This window comes from Macrobrachium nipponense, chromosome 11 (assembly GCF_015104395.2).
Source record: "Macrobrachium nipponense isolate FS-2020 chromosome 11, ASM1510439v2, whole genome shotgun sequence".
Classification (NCBI taxonomy): domain Eukaryota; kingdom Metazoa; phylum Arthropoda; class Malacostraca; order Decapoda; family Palaemonidae; genus Macrobrachium; species Macrobrachium nipponense.
The window spans coordinates 45,663,380-45,676,374 of NC_061087.1; the positions used below are offsets into that span (position 1 = coordinate 45,663,380).

At 35.6% G+C, this 12,995-nt stretch overlaps 1 protein-coding gene across 4 annotated transcripts in view; it reads left to right on the top strand.

The window, feature by feature from the left end:
• LOC135205671 (techylectin-5A-like) overlaps positions 1–12,995 on the top strand; it is a 107,844-nt gene that overhangs the window by 46,667 nt on the left and 48,182 nt on the right. Inside the window, exon 1 of one of the 4 annotated variants that reach the window (XM_064236574.1) lies at positions 11,582–11,648. The exons of 2 other annotated variants lie outside the window; for them this stretch is intronic. The gene's annotated coding sequence lies outside the window, so the exon portion shown is untranslated. Of the gene's footprint in view, positions 1–11,581; positions 11,653–12,995 lie in introns of those variants that run through there. One more of the 4 variants, XM_064236593.1, reaches the window with a different exon arrangement.

Consider the following 12,995-nt stretch of genomic DNA (forward strand, 5'->3'; position numbering starts at 1 on the left):
ATCTCGCAGACACTCCAATCTTAAAGTGTTGACAGAAAAGTTAAACATTCGTAGTTTCGAACAGACAAAGAAGTTCTCTCTCTTTTTACATTCTACATTAATATATATTCTTTTATAACACGTAATGCGAAATCTGAACACACATTTTAAAGCATCCTATTCTAAGCTATCTAGGAATCTGAAAAAATTTTGCAAAATTCTACATGACATTTCAAAGAGGGGAAACATGCATTTTGAAAGTAGCAATATATAATATACCTCCCCCCAGAAGATTTTTTATCACGGTGTTGAATCCAACGATTCACAACGAGATAAATAATCAGCAACTACATTGTTTTTGCCACTAATGTGCTGCACTCTTAAGTTATACTGTTGCAGACACAATGACCACCTGGTCAGTCTTTGATTATGGTTTTTCATTCTCTGGATAAATGATAGTGGATTGTGATCAGACAACACTAAAATTTCTTCATTCCTAGGTCTATTCACATACACTTCAAATTTTTTTCAATGCGGTGATTAAGGCTAAAGTTTCCTTCTCAATTGTCGAGTATACTTTCTGATGTTTTTTCAATTTTATAGACATGAAGCACACAGGATGGTAGATATTATTTTCATCTTCTTGAAGTAGAACAGCTCCAACGCCACAGTCTGACGCATCAACTTGTATCACAAATTTCTTGTCGAAGTCTGGAGCTTGAAGTACTGGTCTTGAAGTTAAAATGGCTTTTACCTTCTCAACGGATTCTTGACACTCTGGAGTCCAAATAAACTTAGCTTTTGGACTAGTCAAGTCTGTCAAGGGAGCTACTACGGCTGAGAAATTTGGGCAGAAACGACAATAGAATCCAGCCATCCCCAAAAATCTCTGTAGCTGTTTCCTGGTAGTAGCTGGGGTAGCCTTACGGATACCTTCTACATTAGCATTTACTGGAGCAAGAAGGCCTTTCCCAGCTTCAAACCCAAGATACTGTACATTTGCCTTGCCAAACTCACTCTTCTCTAGGTTGACTGTTAATCCTGCTTCTTGTAGTTTCTTGAAAACTTTCCTCAGAATCTTCAGATGTTCTTCCCACGTTGTAGAGTAAATCACGATGTCATCCAGGTATACACCTACTCCTTCTATTGATCCTAGCAGTTGATCCATCACTCGTTGAAATGTTGCGGGTGCATTCATCAGACCAAACAGCAGAACAGTATACTGATACAGTCCAAATGGAGTAATAAAAGCTGACAGCAACTTTGCATTCTCATCTAAGGGAATTTGATAATATCCTTTCAACAATTCTATCTTGGAAACAAACTTGGCTTGCCCAATATTATCAAGTAACTGATCTATAAGAGGCAAAGGATAATTATCAGCCACACTGATAGAATTCAGCTTCCTATAATCAGTACACATCCTAAATGAACCATCTGGTTTCTTCACTAACACACATGGAGAACTAAAGTGACTTGAACTGGGTTCTGCTGATCCATGTTGCAGCAAATACTCAACTTCCTTCTTCAAAACATCTCAATGATACGGTGATAAGCAATAGGCTCTTTGCTTGAAAGGTTTTCCATCTTCTTGAATCTTGATTTCATGCTTGGTCAGATCAGTACGTCTAGGCACATCTGAAAAAATTCCTGGGAAACTTCTAATTACTTCACTTAAGTCTTCACCTTGTTCAACACTCAGATGTTTCAGTTTATCCTCCAAATTTTCCAAAATTGAAGAATTATTCATCTTGCTTGCAGCTCCCAATTCGTAGCCATCATCGTCTTCTGTAGATAAAGTTGTTTGGGTTACTGACACAGTTTCAGTTTTAGTTTCTGAGAAATAAGGTTTCAAGAGGTTCACATGTATCTTCCTTTGTCTTCTTCTTCTTTCTGGTGTTTCAATCACATAAGTTCTATCACTTAACTTCTGAATTATGTTGTAAGGACCTTGAAATTTATTAGTGAGGGAAAATCTCTTGACAGGTAAGAACACTAACACTTGTTGACCAACACTAAAACTTCTTAGCTTAGTCTTAGCATCAAATTTCCTTTTCATTTTCTCTTTACTCATTTTCAAGTTTTCTAAAGAGAATTTTCTAATCTCTTTCAACCTTTTCCTTAAGTTCTTCACATACTCTCCTTGGCTTTCCTCTTGGTTTTCTTCCCAATTTTCTGCAAGAATCTTCAATGGTCCTCTAACTTTTCTTCCAAAAATCATCTCATTAGGTGAACATCCCATACTTTCTTGATAAGCATTCCTAACTTCAAACAACATTAATGGTAAACCAACATCCCATTCTCTTCCTGACTCAGAACAATACTTTGTCAGCATACTTTTCAATGTCTGGTGGAACCTTTCTAAGGCACCTTGAGTTCCTGGATGATAGGCAGGGGATAACTGTTGTTTCACTCCTAACAAATTCATCACATCCTGGAATAACTTTGAAGTAAAGTTTGTTCCTCTGTCACTTTGTACTATTTCTGGTATTCCAAACTTTGAGAAAAACTCCACAAGTTTTTCAGCAACTATCTTGGCAGATACGTATCTAACAGGGATTGCTTCTGGATATCTTGTCACAGGACACATTAATGTCAACAAATACTCATTTCCTTTCTTTGTCTTCGGCAATGGTCCAACCATATCTATAATCACTTTGCTAAAGGGTTCTCCTCTAACTTCTATAGGTTGTAGGGGGGCTTTCTTGATGGTTTCATTCGGTTTTCCAGCTATCTGACAGGTATGACACTCACGACAAAACCTACTAACATCTTTGTGAAGTCCAGGCCAGAAAAAATATTTCATGATCTTCTCCACAGTCTTCCTGATTCCCATATGTCCAGACTCATGAGCTACTGCAACCACTTGCTTTCTCAACGGATATGGAATCAAAATTTGATGATATTCGCCCCATTCAGCATCTCCTGGTATATCTGTAGGTCTATACTTCCTCATCAGCAAACCTTCCTTCAGATAGTAACAGGTAGGAGTTTGTTGCATCTCTTCTCGATCAACAACTCTGAAGAACAAATCAGTTAACGATGCATCCTTCTTCTGCAAGTCCATCAGCTTCTCTCTTGTCACTTGACCAATTTCAAGGGTTGAATTCTCAATATCTGCTAACTCAGCTACTGTAGTTTCACTACTGTCTTCAGTAACACTTTGACTACTCGGAGTCTCTTCAGGAACATCAGGTTCTTCTTCTTCATCGTCGTTGTCGTCGTCTTCTTCATCTTCTTGGGAAATCTCTTCTTGGTCAGCACTATGGGAAACTTCACTTCCCTTGAATAATTCTTCTAAGCACAAAGCTCCTTCACTTGATCCTTCTTGGGTGTGTAAATCCTCAGATTCTTCACTTGCAGTCGTAGTCCTCTTCATACTTCTGGTAGTTACACAACTAGGAAACAGGTGGGGGTTATTCTTCTCCAACTCTACTGTAGGACTAATCCTCAATGGTTTGTCTGTCACTACAGGACAAGGAATAAATGGCACACCACCAACTTCATTCCCCAACAGAACATGTACACCTTCCACAGCCAGTGAGTCCTTTACAGCAAAATCAACATTCCCTGTCACCAATTCACATGACAGGTGTAAGCAGCATATAGGAGTTACTTCCTCTCCTCCTATACCCTTCAAAATAACTGAATCTCCTGTGAGACTCTTCTCCAACTGAGGGTGAGAACCACGTACTACCACACTATGGTTACTCCCTGTATCACGTAATATCTTGACTGGTACCTGCATACTTCCTTCTTGAGTTGACAGCATACCCTCATAGATATATGGCTTAAAAGCCTCCACACTGCTAAACCACTCACTGCTTGAGGTAACATTTCCACTGGTTGCTAAACATTCAGCTTGTTTAGTTTCATTCTTCTCTGGAGTCTGATTCTTTCCCACACTGATCTTCGTAGTTTGTTTCACCTGGTCACCTTTTACAACTTAACCAACTGGCTTTGACTGCTGTTGATTCCGGTAACACTCTTGACTGTAGTGTCCTACTCTTCCACACTTGAAACAGACAACATTAGGTTTCTGTAACTGTCTTGAAAAACTGGATGAGGATTTCACATTAGCTTGCTGAGTTGTATTACCTTGTGTACTCTTGATAGTATCACTTGTAGGTTTCCCATTAAATTTGTTCCTGTTATTTGGAAAAGACTTAAAACCTGGGCGTTGTTGACTCTGGTACTTGACATTGTAATTACGTTTACTACTGATTATATTATAATCTTCACTTAGTGTAGTAACTTTGTCAAGTTTCTTCACTTCTCTCTCTCTTAAATAGGCTCTTATATGTTCAGGAATTCCCTTAAGATACTGTTCAAGAACAAGTAGCTCTTCTAACTCATCAAAAGTTTTAACTTTAGCAGCTTCTATCCAACGTTTGAAACACCTTCTCACTTTGTAAGCATAATCTAAGAATGTTCCCTTCTCATCTTTTCTTAAATTTCTGAATCTTTCATTGTAGTACTCTGGGGTCATCTGGTAAACTTGTAGCACACTGTGTTTAAGTACCTTGTAGTCTTTACACTGATCAGCTGTTAAGGCTAGATAAGCACTTCTCCCTTTACCAATTAAGACACTGTAGCAAAACTGACCATTTATCCTCTGGCCATCCCATACCTGAAGCCACTTTCTCAAAGTGATCAAAAAACTCATCTGGAGCTTCTTCAGTAAACTTAGCGATTAACTTCTGTACTCTCAATACATCAAATACAGGGTCTTGATTATCTTGGTTAGGGTTAGACGGTGTTACAGGTAATGTGGATCTAGCTTTTATTAATTCCATTTCCCTTTCATGTCTTGCGATTTCTCTTTCCTCTTTTATCCTTTCTCTTTCCTCTTCTGCTGCTTTTTCTTCTTCTCTTTCTCTTCTTTTTTGTTTTTCCCTGTCTATTCTTTCACTTTCAGCTTGCATTCTCTCTCTTTCCGCAAGCATTTATAGCTTAATCAAATTCTCTTCTGCTTCAATGCGTCTAAGCTTTAACTCTGCATCACTTTTCTCTTTCTTTTCTGCTTGCTTATTTATGAGATCAGCATGTGCTACGTTCAACAACTCTTGAGCCAATTCTAACTCATCTTCATCAGTTATTCTACCAGAGTTTATCAATGATTCCATAGCAATACATCTTATTTGTGCCTTTACCATACTAGTAGACACATAACCACCACATGCCTCTGCTAAAGCGCTCCACTATGCTCTAGTCAGAGTGGTTTCAGACAAAACTTGGATGGAAGGGGCTGCTAAAAATTCCTGAACATTGAACTGAGCCATTTTCCTCTAAGTTATCAACTTACAATTCAATACAACAAATGCAAAACAAAAACTATATGGTCACTCTCCAAACAAAATATATCCCTAACACCACCAGTATATTCTAGAGTGATAATGAAATCTGCTTTCCCTGGTCTCTGGGCACCATTAAACAATGTTACGAAGTGCCAAGTATCTGATTACCATTTATCAATTATTACCTCACCAAAAGCCAGACACCTGAACCCTCATAACACGTTTAAACGACTGAATACTCCAAAGGCAACAGTGATCCCTTAACACTTACCCGTATTGCAGAAAATCAGACTAAGTTCATCAAAACAGGTGTGAGGTAATCTTGTAAGTAATTAAATTAATCAAAGGGCATCACTCCATCAACAACTTTAAAAGTCTAAGTATTTCCCTGATCTCAGAAGTCTAAGTACTTCCCTGATTCTAAGTCACTTCAAGTAAATTGAAGGAAAGCAAATCAATTACCACTCTATGTTTCTACCTATCATCAATATAATCATAATCATATATACTGGTATAAAAATAAAAACACTTATAAAAAACTTGAAACACAAAAATTTATTATTAAATTCAAAATTTATAAGTGAAATTCACAATATCAGGGAAAATTGCTGTTACTTGAAAACAAAGTAAAGTTTAATTAATTCTTGAATCAAAATTAAGTAAAATTAAATCAAAATTAATTTATCACAAAATTCAAGAAAATTAATTCAATCAAAATTCAAAAGTGTTAGGCAATAATTGAAAATTTGAAATTAATTCACAAGTGCTAAACAACAACAAAACTTGAACAGAATTCTAAGTAAATGCAAATAAATTCATAAATGTTAGATTTAATTAAATGTGCAATGATTAAGCAATGAAAATAACTAAGTCAATTAAATTGTGAATGCAAATGAAAAAAAAAATTAAATAAAAAGACACACTCCAATAAGAAAATGAACAAGTGCACAAACAATGGAACAATCACAAACACAAAAATACGCAATGTGTAAAAGTGTATATCTTTTTCACTCAAAACACTGTAACCAACAGTTTTTACCAAACCTTCACAACCATCTGTTATTAGTTAACCACAGTTCCTATCAATTATTAGTTAACCACACTCCCTATCCATTATTAGTTGCAACTAATAAAAATATAACACTACCTTTTTGGTATACCAACTTCTTACTCTGCTGCAGTCTTGTCTTACACAATTTCACAAAAACCAGGCGCCGTTACGAAATGATGTTTGTTCAGATTCCACAAAAGAAATTAAATAACACTAAATAAACTCTAAGAAATATCAAATATGAAATTCTCACTAGTTACGAGTGACCAATTTACGTTACGTTAATATAATCTCAATGATGTCGAGGGAGAGAGAGAGAGAGAGAGAGAGAGAGAGCAATCTAACCGCCTCGAGGTTCTATGATCTAAAGAAATCTTCTTCCCTTGCGAAAGCTACACTGGAGAGGGCAGATGACAAAAACGTTCTTGGCACAAATGCTTCCAGAAAGTTCAAAATCTGATGCAATCTTCATAAAGAAATGTGTAATTTACATGTGGGACTTGACAAAGACATACACGTACAAGACCAGTCTGCTAAAAAAAGACACGTACTCTACTCGATCGAAACGGAGGCTGAGCGACAATTAAGATTGACATGTTTTGATAACAACGCAAGACTCAATTATCTCTCTATCACATACGTTGACAGATTTAGGAAAGCAAACGGATCTCGCAGACACTCCAATCGAGGATGTTTGTACATTTGTAAGTCACGTTTCACCCTTCCTGAGGAGTTTCCATAGAATTTTCTTTCATTAGCTGTCGAATCTTTCAAGCGCAAATGGGGGTTGGTGTGAAAAACAGAAAGAGAGTTTGAAAACATGGACAAAGAGAAGTGATTCTTTTTTTCACTAATCTGTTTTTATTCTGGTATGTGGATACTTTCCACCTTCCCTATTATATAAGTATATTTACTTGAGATGATTCATTTATGAGATTTATAAATATTATATTTCATGTATGTTAATGACGGCCGTGTTTCTTTTTGACAGGAACTCTGTCGGTCTTTGTGAGCCGAACAATTACCAGTTCTGATAAACCCTTGTTGTGTGTTATGAAATGAAGAGATTATTTCATACTATGTGACCTTTTTAATTTGCAGAGCGAACATATCTGGGTTCGAGGAGACGTGTCTTATTTTCTGTTTCATTTGTGGATTTACTTCATTTAACCAGATCTTGTTTTAAACAATCCGTTTTCTATGTATCGAATTCAATCGAGTGGTCTTGATTTCATTTAGTTAAATTCGTCTAATTTTGTCTATGATAATTAGACTCTTACTTATCTTTTGGAATAAAGTCTATTTTTGTGCTTCATTTTTGCAGTTACCTTATCTGATGGTTAGAGTTTTCAGGTCGGCCAACATTACCATTTCTAATGCATAAAGGGAATTTCCCCATAACGTATATATCTATTTTTATAGTTACCCTTATACAAGTCGTATAGAGGTAGCAAATTTAAGAATGAAGTAATAAATTTGAAAAACAATAAATATCAGAAATTGTAATATTCCAACTGATAGACTGTGGGTGATAGGTTGTCGACGCCCGGCTGCTTCATGAAGAAAGCTTCCTGTTTGCTATCATCTCATTTGTTGAGTGGATAAGACTTGCTGATGTGTTGATCCCGCCACTTTTTCGCAGATAATTATATTATTTCTTATTCCACAACCATTAGAAGAATAAGACCAAAAGTTTGTGGCGTTCCTGTAGTAAGTGTTTATTCCGCTGGACATTCTCGAAGTGGCTGTGTAATGAAATCGATATTAAACTATATTTGTGGCTCAATATTTGTGAGGACATATTGCACGGTATTCCCTCTAAAAGAACCGTTCTCATGAATAATTTTTCTTATATTTGATGAAGTGTGGGATATTTGGGCTCTAAACCTTTCATCATTCCATGTGTATTCATTTTACAGTAAGAAATGCAATCTTGCATTTATTTACTGCAATTATCTACTTGAAGAAATGTATGCATTCTATCTACTTCAATTCTAGGTGCAAAATAGTTTTATTATTACTATGACTGTCGCATATAACCACCTTGATATTCAAAGGCAAGCAATCAAGGCGCCACAAAAGTTTATGAAAGTGGACATGATACACAAATGGGTTTAATGATAATCACTGCATAAGAAAAACAACAAATCAACAAACTAGCGCCTCATTTACTCATTAATATCATTTAAAAGGTTAAAATGCAATAAAGATGGAAACAGTCAAATATTTCCACAGGAATTTATCACGATTTCGGTATCTTGTAGCTTATAATGATGAAAGAAACGTTGTTCGTCTCACGATAGTAATCTAATAGACGATTTACTTAGAATAAAAGTTCTCTGAAACAGTAGACTAAACAGCAGTGTTTATATGATAGGCTATAAGGAGCACCATCAGCTATCTGTTTAAGGGTGTCACGGTTTTGAATTGAATAAACAATCGTGAAATACCGGAAAAGTTCGGAAAAGGAAACAATAACTCTAAAAGGACCCTTAATCTTTGGACCTAATTTGTAATTTAGTTCATTTCCCACATTTATTTTTAGGAATACATGATCTCCAATAGCAATTTTAACATCTAATGATTTATTGTTGCTAATTTCCACCATTTCTCTCCTTTGCTATGGAAATTAAAGTAATCTAATCGAAACCTAATAAGATAGATAGGTGTCTAGTTTATTTTCCAGGAACTCAAACAATCTATTAGTTTATTTAAACATCTTCATTAACTTGAAAAATTCTACTGCTGAGTTGCTATTAGAATTGTGTGATTTACTTGCAATAATTATCACGAATAAAAAAAAAAATCTCCAATATTTTTCATAAATAGATGCTGTACTGTCAAACACACATATACTTGACTACAAACACACACACACACACACACGCATATATATATATATATATATATATATATTATATATATATATATATATATATATATATATATATATATATATTTACGTCATAAAGATGTAGGTCAAATATCAAATCATTAAATGTGGAAACTAGAAATATACTAAATTAAAAAAATAGATAAAAAGATGAATAGTAGAAAGAGAATTTCTAGTTCCTTAAGAGTGAAAGTACCCCTTTCACACCAGATTACGTATTGTCACGTACGACCGCGGATAGCGACATTGGCTGGTACGTGACTGTACGAAATACGTTACGAAATGTTGCGAAATCAAAGCGTGACAATCTGAAGCTGTCCGAGACTTTACGAGGTTATCTGAAAATTTCCCCCCAAAATTGAATATGTTTAATTTTTCGCTGAGGACTCTGGCGAAGTGGCTAGTGCGAGGTTATACATGATCAGCCGAATATCAATCCACATTGTGCAAGATGATGCGTAGTCATATGAGACGCTACGCAGTCGTAGGAAAAGGAAAAATCCCAGTTCGTATGATCGCTGATGGTTGCCAAGTTCTGTGAATACTTAAGGTTCCATCACACAAAAATTAGTGAAAGAGGCGACATCCTCAGCTTTCACTTCAGCCATCAGCTTATCACACTCCCCAAACACTTGTCTTCTTTGAAGCCATGATCTCATTTGAGAGACCAAGTTACAAGACAAAATTAGGAATACTGATCCTGTATAATATCATTATGACTATGAGTAATTTTCACAATGACATGCATCCAATAATTGAAGTTGAATTACCCGACAATTTATTTTCTTCTTCAGTCTTCTTCACTTTCCAACCTTTCTTTTCTATCCATTTCCATTTCTTCTTCTTTATAACTGTCTACTCTACAATTATATATATCTGTAGCAACTGTATAGGTGTTTTGAATGTGTGAAATAATAGTTTCTTCTTCTAGGTTAATATTCCTGGTACAGTCCAGGTACCTTCTTGCAAGAAGTCACAGGTAGAAATTATGAAAATTCAGTTCACCTGGCCTGTTTATACAGTTCCAGCCAAGCAGACGCGGTCATATGGGTCAGTGCACATAGAATTTCATCCAAAAAGGGCATTTAGCCTTATCAATCCGTCCATTGTCCGCGATGATGCGACACGTAAATTATATTAGTCAGCAATGAACAAGAACAGAACGCCGTCTCTAAAAAAATTTAGGATATCCCTCCGCCAACTCTGTGCCACTGTACAACATCGATCCCCTGTCTTACGTGACCATACACATATAAACGAACAATGCGTAATCTATTCGCCCTCTACTTAGTCAGTCCGCCAGCACTGCGAGCACTCCACCGTCATGTAACACCGACAGTGATGCGACATCAGTGCGACAAAGCAAGTCTTTTTATTTTCTTTCTTTTTTTTTTTTTACGAGAAATCGCTGCATGCAACTTCGTAACATCCCGTACTGCAGTCCGCGGCGATCCGCACAACTCGGCGGACTGAGTACGTAGTTGAGAAAGTACAGTACAGGACGAAGATGCACTAATAACTGAAATATAGGGATATATCAAATGTGAGGATACCAAAACAAAGAAGGAATGACATATGAATAAATTGAAAAGAAAAGGGAAAGCAAATAGGCATACAGTATATAAAACGAAGAGGATTACCTTTGTATTCAAGGCCTTTTGATAATTTCTCCTCTGAGAAATTGAAGATATGAGCCCTCATATCAGAATGGGGAATGGGAGAACATAGAAATAGTTCTTTGTTGTGAAGTTGTTTCAGATTAGAATGTTATCCCATTGTGGGGCTCGGGAGGAGGATTGTCATTTGAGACTGCGTGCAATTGAAGAAAATATTAGCTATGAATTAAAATCAGAATTTTGAGTTTTAAGCCGCAGCAAAGGTGGCTGTAGCGACCGAGTTCCAAGATACTTTTCGAGCCTTCATGAAAGTTTTTGTCATATAAAATCCGGTACCACTGTATTACCCTCCCACGGATAAAAGTTGGTTTAAAGAGGCTTCTTAGTTCTCAGTCAATGTGAATGATCGACATCAGGTTGTTTATTATCATTAAAAAAGAAAAATAATGTTTTCCCAGTGATGCTTTTTTTTTTTTTTTTTTTTTTTAATGGCCTTAGTAACGATGTTTATTCCAAACTTCAACATTAAAGAGAACCAAAGAAAAAAAAACGCACATAAGATGTTGATAAGAAAGCTGGCTGAATTGTTTACAGAAGTTATACAGGGCAGCCTTTCACTAGAGCATCATCAGTCATCTCTATTAGTAATTAAAGAAACATGTGTGACGGGTACATGTGTCATAACAAATCCATGAAAGGGAAACAAACAACTTGGGTATATAACGATGTTTTAGATGAACAGCCCACCAGTATGATTCGGTCACCGGCTAAGGCTCTGGAGTCTGCAGCGTTGGTTCATTCAACTCTTGGAAGTAGGTATACATTTTATTTATTATTTCAAATTGTAATTCGAATAAGAGTTTGATATTCCTCTAAATGCTCAGACATAGTGTCCCTTAAGTATTTCTTTTATAAATCTAGGTGGTTCTTGCTATTAGAATACAACAGAATGGCGACTAACTCATGACTTGTTCTGAAATTGTTGATAAACAGATCATTCTTAGAATAAGTGAAAATATACATTCTGATATAAAATTTACCCAGAAACTGCAAATGACCATACCTGCATTATTGATATTCTTTAAGGAATTTATCTGTTGTAATGAATAATTTTCAATATGTACTTGATACATGTGAAATGTGTTCTAGGAAGAGTAAGGCCAGTGGAGGTTAGTAACCTCTTTGATTAGTTTCATTGTTACTGGTGTTCACTGTGTATTCATTTAAGGCACTTGAATGCCCTCACTTAACTTAAACTGCAAATGTCCTAAGATATGGCATTACTTTTCCTGTTAACGGTTCGCTTGTATGATAAGTCAAGTTGAAGCAGTTCCCCTCAGTCTAGGCTGGCAGGTACTTTAAAAGTCATTACTTGTATATTAGAATTTCATCTTTCATAAATATCCAATTCTTTCATAATCGAAGTTTCTCAATATGCTGGTTCTTCGATAAATGTTATAAGTTCTTGATCTTACTGCTTCTCTTTCATGAGTGGTTCTGTCTAGACTCGAGACACTTGGCAAAGACATTTGTTAGTGATTCAAAAAGCACCAATGCTCCAGGAATTACTCAATAGTTTTCCTGATAAAAGTTACTCAAAATGCATCTCCAACATCTGATGTGTCACCAAATTGGTGAATAGCTTAGTACAGAAGACTTTTCCATATTAATTGTAGGCATGATTCTGTGGTCCCGCAATGACATTAATCTTTTTCTAAGTGAAGGCTTCCAATCCTTTCTTCTTCTATTCTAAGATTACTTTTTTAAATTGAATTTGTCTACCAAGTCAATCTTTCATTATCCTCAGTTAGAACTCAGATTTGGCACAAGATGGAATGTTGGTTGTCAGATGCCATTTAACTTTTTTTATTATAGAAATTACCTTAAGTATTTCATATTTTATTGCCAAACTTATTACTAGTTCGCGTGATAGGTTTGATTGTACATAAGCCAAAGCTGGTTCCTACTATTTTCTTATTTTGTACTCTATCTTCTGACAGTTTCGGAATTATGTCACCTGGATGGTTACTTCATATATATATATATATATATATATATATATAATATATAATATATATATATATATATATATATATGTATATATATATATATGTATGTATATATATATATATATATATATATATATATATGAGAACACT